At 48.4% G+C, this 7,886-nt stretch overlaps 1 pseudogene; it reads left to right on the top strand.

The window, feature by feature from the left end:
- Positions 1-716: 716 nt before the first annotated feature.
- LOC134154762 (kinetochore protein Nuf2-like) lies at positions 717-6,413 on the top strand (annotated as a pseudogene).
- The last annotated feature ends 1,473 nt before the right edge of the window (positions 6,414-7,886 follow it).

The raw sequence follows: 7,886 nt of genomic DNA, 5'->3' as shown, positions 1-7,886 counted from the left end.
GGATCCGCCCGGAGCATTTCTACATGGTTTGCGTGCAATGTGGTGGCTCACGTACAGTGGAACGTGTGGGGCAGATAATAAATGTTGGCCGTAGAGTTGAAATGTTGAAGCATTCCTCTCCTTTGCGTGTTGTGAGGTCAGGAGGATGCTGCCAGGAAGGTACGGTTTTCCACGTGCTGACAGAGTGAGGAGGAGCTTGGAAATCCTGCCTGTGCTGCAGAAAGCCCAGAGCGTTGGAGGCACTGTGTAGCGTGGGGATTTGCTGTGTGCGTGTCCAGGGAAGCGGCTGCTGTGTGTGTGTAGGCAGGGATGCGAGTGCAGTATTGCGGCATAGTCCTTGCAGTAGGTCCTTTGCTAGAGACCTGTTTGAAGCAGGAGTATGATGTGTGTGTGGACTGTTGCTGTGGCACGGCTGACTGCACCTGAGAATCAAAGAAGATTCTGCCTGTTTTCTGGGAGTTTGGTTCAGGTCAAGGCGCCTCTCAAAAGAGTGGGGTTTGGGTGTGCTGCATCCGAGTTGCTCTTTTTTCTTAAATAAAAAAAATCTTTGTTTTGATGGGTTTGTTCTTTGGGGCTGGTTTCTTCTAGGGGGTGGGGTGGGGTGGGGTGGGGTGAGGGTTCCTCCTCGCTTCCTGCCCTGTCCGGGCCTCTGCCTTTGGCCCTGGTGGGAGGAGGGTGCCAGCTCCGAGGGGCCGTGGGCGCCGTGGAGAAGGGCAATGAACGCTGCCTGCGGAGCGTGGCCCACTGCAGCCGTGCGTTTGCCGCGCAGCGTCCGAGGGCGGCTGTGGCTGGTGGCCTCGGCAAACGGATGCCGTGCTGAGGTGAGGCCAAGCGCGTCTTGTGCCTCCGCCACGCGGGAAGTTATTCCTGGAAGCCCGTGGGAAATGGTAGTCTCGGGGCATTTGTGGATAGCACGTGCTCGTGGCAGCTCAGCTGTTCGTGCGCTGTCACGTTGATTGTCGTCGTCCTGTTACGGCGTGACCAGCCCAGAGCGGTGCTCGAGGCAGTCTGCTGGCAGAAGCGAGGGCAGCCTTCGGCGTCCGTTGAGCAGAGCTGTGAGTCAGCTCGCGGGCCAAAACGTAGCAGAGGAAGAGCTGGGACTCGTGGTGTTGTGGGGGGAGCCGAGCAGCTCCTCTTGCCAAGGGGTTCGTGTTTGTGCGACTCGGGCCTGAGCTCCGCCGCGAGAGGCGGCCTGCGTGCGGGGCGCCTGACGTGGCCGCAGCGCGCTGTCTCCTTAGGGTCGGCTGCGTTTCCTTGCCCTGAGAGGGAGAGGTTTTTAAGCTGAAATGTGCAGGCTTAGGGAGCAGTTCTGGCTTCTGGGTGGCACTGTCCGGGGAGCATTTTTCCAACGGCCTTGTTTTGCAGCCTCTGGACAAATCCTAGGACGTGTCTCTCCAGGGTGAGTTTCTGTTACTTGGCAGTGACTATGTGGAGGTTTTCTTTCCTTCCTTCCTCCCTCTGTCCTCCTTCCTCCCTTCCTCTGTACTCCTCCCACCCTCGCTTTTTGTGTGTGTTTCTGGAGGGGAGGGTGTTTCATGCTTGGAGTTTACTAGAGAGAAGATGCATGTCCCGCAGATGGAGCCTTAGCAGCTTGTGTTCCCCAGGGGTGCAGAGACCATCAGGTGTGTCTTCAGTCTGTCTGAGTGATGTTCTGTTGTGGAGAAAACCTGCCTGTTTTCCTGGAAGTCTGCTGTGCCTGCGTATTCACTCTGCTCTCTTTCCTCTTTAGATGCCCGTCAACATTGACATCGTGTATCCCCAAATATTTGAAGGCTTTCTCCCTGTTTGTAACTTGTTTATTCACATGTAAGTACACAAGTTTGTATCCGTTTGGTTGTTACTTCTTCCAAGGCTTCAGTTCAGAGGGAATGGGGGGGTGGGGTTGGGGGCGGGTTTTGTTTTTTTTTTTTTTTTTTTTTTTAGCACCTGTGAGCTGGTGGTGGCTGCAGCGCTCTCTGTGCTCTCTGGTTTGTAGCAAAATGAAATTTGCAGGCGAGCAAGAGGCAGCAAGGTTGTAATAGAAAAGAAAAACCTTGGCAGCTGTCTTTTGTCTAAATCGATGCGTTACCTTTACTGTGAGGACTAGGAGGCTGCGTTAGTGACTTGATTTAGAGGGTGGGGGAGTGAAAGGGCGGGTTGGAGCGCCTGGGGGTACCGCGAATGGCCAGAAGTTCATCATCATACCCAAAAAGGGGTTTGAAGCCCTTGTTAGGTGAACTTGCCCCCCCAAATTCGAGATACCTTTGCTGCAGGGATGGGAGCGTTAAACACTAATCTGTGCGGGCGATCGTACTGTGTTAGTCTCCTGAGAGGACTTGTTGCTGTTGCGTGCTTACTGCACCTGGGCTCTGGGGTAAGAGGAGAAAATCTCTTTTGAGTGAGCGTCTATAGCACAAAAACTGTAATGGTCGCTGCAGATAGATCTGTTTTGCTTCCTTGCAGGGAGCGCTTTCTCCCGGTGTGCCGTGTTAATGACTTTGAGATTGCTGATGTTCTAAGTCCAAGTAAGCAAGTGCTTGTGATGCTGTCTGTCCCGTGTGGGAGTGTAGGGGGATTGGGGTGGTGGCACTTGACAGGCAGGCTGCTTTCCTGCCCGCTTGGCACTTGACTGCTAGTAGTTTGTCCATCAAGCTGTGGCACTCTTGAAATGGTGTGGGAATACGTGGCCGTGGAAAGTAGCCTGAACTCTGTGGAGTTCTCTCTGGAGTCCTTAGGCAAATACCTCCGCAGGGAGCGGTTAGATGGTGAAAGCTGCTCTTCCGTCTCCGCGGTTCCCAGCTGCGGCGATTCTGCTGCGCCGCACAGCTTAGGACAGGCTGTTGTGAAGAACGCTTTCACTTCTGGGTCTGTCTTAGCTTGTGAGAGTGTTGCCCGTTACTGATGTTCCTGCTGGGGGGGCAGAGGAAGACAAGCCCTGTTTCTGCGATCCCTTGCCTCCTCTGTGAATTATGCTTGGCCCACCTTTTCCTAAGTGATTGCAATATGCATGGAGACCAAAACAGTGATGACTTGCAATTCTAATTTCAGAAGCAAAGAGGACAGCTCGCTTCTTGAGTGGCATTCTCAACTTTATACATTTCCGAGAATCACGCCGTGGAGTCTACTTGGATTTACAGGCGAACTATGTAAGATTCGGGGCTGTGTTACTCCTGATGCTTGCTAAAACATAAGGAATGTTAACCTCAGTTTGAGAACATAGAGGTTGTACTTCTTAATTGCATGTTTTAGAAACACGCTGGGGTTTTCCTGTGGGTTTAGAGATGGTGCGTTTCAAATGAAATACGTGATTAGCAGAGCTCAGAGAGAACCCAAAATGTAAACGGTGTTCCCCTAGAATAAAAACATCTCCACGTAATTAACTTGCAGAAATGAGCTATGGAGAAACTGCAACAGCTGGAGACAGCAAATCAAGAGGCAGCAGTGAAGCTGGAGAAGCTGAAGTGAGTAAAAGGAGTAGGAGCTGAGTTGCACTAACCTTCTTGGCTAGCTCTCCTGTTCCCAGTGCATGTGTGGGGTGTGCAACTGGGAACTTACTAGTTGAGCTTTGTGGTTTGATAGAGCAGACCGAGAACAACAGGCTTCTCTGCACCTGGTGTAGATAGTGGACAGCCCAACCGGTGCTCAGAAGTTTGGCCCCTCTACCTCCCTTCTGCTTGTCTGTGACAGCTGAGGTGGTAGTTCCTCTTGGACTAGAAGAAAAGTACTTGCTTTGAGTAATGGGTGTGGGCTTTTGTGTGTGTGGGACTAGCTTGCTGTGAAGGGCAGACGGTGTAGAGGCAGTATGTTGAGACAGTAGTTAGCTTTGTTTCCTGGCAGTGAAACATATCTTGCTTTCCTAGGAGAGTTTTCTTTCAAACTGTCCACCTTCTCTCCCTTACCCCATCACACGTTCTCAGCATGTGCACCTCCATGCTTTGTAGCTTGGTTCTCAAAGCGAAGTAACATTTTTGAGCTTTCCTGCAAGCCTGTTTAGCTTAGTCTGGGCAGACTCAGCTTCTCCACTGGCACTTGACTTTGCTGTTTAGCCTCTTTGGGAAGCAAGCCCGGAAGCATAAAGCAGTTTCTGTTGGGTTGTGCCCTGTTAGAGGAGGGGCTTGTCTGGTGAGAGGCCAGAAGAGCTGTTGTGAGCAAAGAATAAGACTTTGGGAGTGCCTGGTTGCTGTGAGAGGAAAACTGTATTTTGTAGCTCAGAGACTGTGGTGGATCTTTAATTTGAAACCATCATTTTGATCGTCTAAGCTCTTCAGGATGAATTCTTTCTGGAGTGGTTGTTCTAGCCTCACCAATCTATCGATTTCACTAATCATGCTGAAACTGTCAATATCTCAGTGTGTGGTTGTGTTATTTATTTATTTACGTTTGCTTAGCACTGTTCCTGTAGAAGAGCAAGCAGAGTTCAGGCAGCTGTCTGATGACATTCAGGAATTGCAGCAACTGCTAAACCACGACTATTGTCGGAAAACAGTATGATCTCTCTACTCCTTTCTCTGGAATGCTGCTGTAGCTTCTGATCACAGGTGTTCCTTATTCTTGTGTTGGTTTTGTTTGTTTTGTCCCCTTCCCCTACTTTTGTGAAGGATAAAGAGGACTTTTCTGATTTAAAACAAAAAAGGTATTACAACACCGCATTCTTTTTAATCCCTCCCCTTGCCTCTTTGTTTACCCATAAGTGATGTGAAACATGCTTGGAATCAGAGCTAGGGTCTTTTCTTTTGAAATACATTGTTGTGGTGAATGGAGAGGCACCTCTTTTCTTGTTAAAAGTAATATGTATGTTTTGCCGTGAAATTTTTGATTTGTCTTGCGATTGAATTTGAAGGGTTTACTCAGAACTGAGGGTGAACTATGTTGGGAAATAGACTGAGGCCTAAGAAGGGTTACCCAAGGAAAGACTCTTAAAAAAAAAAAAAAAAAAAAAAAGAAAGAAAAAAAAGCCAAGGTGGTGTTGGTAGGGAAGAGTGCTACTTTCCAGCAAGGGCAGCTTTCTTCTAGGTCTCGCAGGTAACCTTTTCTGTCACTTCAGAGAAATGAAAATCTGGTTAGTATTTTTTTTGGAGGTGCTACTGTAAGCCGTCTGTCTGCTTTTAATGTTAACCATGTTTCACCTTGTTATTACTGGAGACCTGGTGTATTAATGTAGGCCTTCTCAAAGTAAAAACATGACCTCTGGCAAAGAAGACTGGGTGTGTGTAACAAACCACAAGGGCTGATGAGAGCAGAGGAAGTAAAATGGCACCAGTATTTGCTGGTAGGGATGGAGCTGGGATGGCAAGTGAGACATGCAAGCATGCCGAAAAGGCTTTGGCGTGGTAGTACAGAGAAGGGTGCTGATAGCACTGCGTAGTACAGAGGTAGCTGTTTTGGCTCTTGGGAGCTATGGGCTGTGTTCTTGTTTTCTGCGCTGCCTGCCCACTCTGATGGAGAGAACCTTCCGAAGTTAGTGCCATCTGTCACCCCTACTCCAAGTCACCTGCGGCTGCCTGCCTCCTCGATGCTCCCAGTGGCTTTTCAACAATGTTTTCCTTCCCTATATTTTAAGTTTCTACAGACTGCTATTTTATCTGCTAGTTGTGGCATTCCAGAGAAACTATCAGTGAGATTTAAATAGCAGTGAGGTGTACGACCTTAACTGTGGCTTGCATCTGGGAGATTAGCTTAGTATAAGGTAGCTCTTCCCCTGAAAGAGTCTTAACCCACACTAGGGCAATTGTCTGTTCTGTTGACAGGTCTAAGCTGGAAGAGTAAAAGAGGTAGCAGTTGAAAAGATGTTCCTGTTGTAAGTTTGTTGCTTTGTTTCTTTTTTTGTTAGACAGCTTTGCAAGAAGTGATCTCACAAAAAAAGTCAGATATTGCAGAGAGGACCCGAAAATTGGTGAGTGTACCTTGATATAGGCTATAGATTAAATTCCAGTTCAGCTAATTGATCATCTTTCTGCCTTTAAGATCAGGTTAGTCTTGGAGCTCGGTAACGTGATAGTTCAGGAGATGATTTTTAGCTTTTTAAAAACTGTTTCAGCTTTGCTTTTCCCACAGAAACTTTACTGCAACTAACTGGTGATTTTTTTTTTTTTTTTTTAGCCTTTACAGACTTCTCTGGTATACGCGTGCACAAACACACGTCTGTCGCCCGTTAGACTGCGCCTCTGCGTCCACTCTTGCCTATTTGGGGCCTATGGATTAGAGGCAAGATCACTTCTTGGTAATTTCACTTTTGATTCACACTCCACAGACAGGTCACAGTGTACTGGTTATAAGATAGCCTGTTTAGCATGCTTAATGGAATTTTATCATGCTTTTCCCTTTTATTTCACCAGATCCCGCTGGTGTCGGACGAAGAAGCCAGCGTCTGGCACGTGGAGTTGCTGTGTGTTTTCATGCAAGCAGATACCTCCCTAGGCAAATGGCAGTGTTAGGCAAATGACAGGATTTTATTTGCACCTCCCTTTATTCTGGTCTGTATATACACTTTGGTATCAAAACACAAGTCATTTCCAAGAATACTTTGATAATGTGTAGGCAATATATTTTATGTTAAAAGATTCCAGCTTCAGCGATATATGATACAAACCTTAAAATTCAGGAGGATTTTCTAGGTCTGTAAGGGGACAAACATGCAAAATGTTCCTAAACCAGTGGCGGTGTAGTGGGGCCCCACTGCAGGAGGACAGATGGCATCTTTTCACCGTTGCTGGTGTAAGAAAGGAAGAAAACAGGACCCGGTGGGATCCCAGGTTCCTGAAAGCCCTAAATGAGCAAAACGCTTCAGCCCGTGCTAATCCAGCATGATTGAGGCCCGCTCCGAGCAGTCCTTAGGGTCGGGACCAAACCTACCTGCTGATGCCAGTTGTGGCGCATGAAGGATCTGGGTGCTCGTCTGCGCAGGGCAGGTGTTGGCATTGCCCCTCGCTGGCCTGCAAGGGGCTCGTGGGGCGCTCAGGAGAATCCGAGAAGTACCTGCTACAGGAATTAGACGCCTCTGGAATTTTAGCGACTGGTCAAAATCCTCATTTAGGCAATTAAATCGATTTTTGGATCCAACCGAGGGGTGTCTTTTTTTTTTCAACAGTTACAAAAATGCCAGATTATTTTTCCCCCAAAGTGTCAGTCTCTGCATTTAACTGCAACATGTGGATGCTTCTTCTTTATAGTTTCTCTGGGGAGAAATTTTGTTTCTTTCTTATTGAGCTGCCCAGGTTTAGGGGTGGGGAGGGGGGCACATGCAAGCTTTTCAGAAACTCAAAGCTTAAACTTGAACTCTTGTGCTTGCATTAAGGCTTGGAAACAGGTGACCTGGTTTCCAGCAGCCTTTGGCCCCCACTACTGCTCACCAACTGGAGCCCTGGGCTTCTGGTGACAGGAGCACCCTGCTTTAGAGCCTAGATGTAAATATAAGATCCTGACTTGACAACCCTGTTATTAATCTCTTTGCTCATATACCTGCCTTTGCACAGCAGAAGATTCTCAGATTCTTTGGGGCACCAGTGAGCTCTCGGGGCTGGTCCCAGCAAGCTCTGCTGGGTTTTGTGGCCCAAAGACCTTGGTAAAGGTAAACTCCCTGGCTACAGCACAGTTCTGGGGCCTTTCCTGTGCATGGGACATAATTCCTCAAGCCTGTTTGTGGGACGTGGTAGGCCCCATGCTGATCCTGCTTTTCAGCGGGTGTCATGTGGTACAGGAGGAGTGCTAATGCTCCTGGTTGGCAGATAGGCACTGTCCACAGTTCTAGTGGCCACTCGCTATTTTGCCAATGATGTCCTGCGCCCCGGTGGAAGAATAAATGTGGAGGCAGCAGAGTGAGCAAAACTGTAACACAGGGACTTTGTTCTCCTGTAGTTTTATTTTGGTTCACAAAAATCACTTCTGGAGGGGGACGCACAATTTGCAAA

The sequence above is a fragment of the Rhea pennata genome, unplaced genomic scaffold, assembly GCF_028389875.1.
Source record: "Rhea pennata isolate bPtePen1 unplaced genomic scaffold, bPtePen1.pri scaffold_40, whole genome shotgun sequence".
Classification (NCBI taxonomy): domain Eukaryota; kingdom Metazoa; phylum Chordata; class Aves; order Rheiformes; family Rheidae; genus Rhea; species Rhea pennata.
Note: the sequence above shows the minus strand (reverse complement) of the source record. Positions and strands in the feature narration are given on the sequence as shown.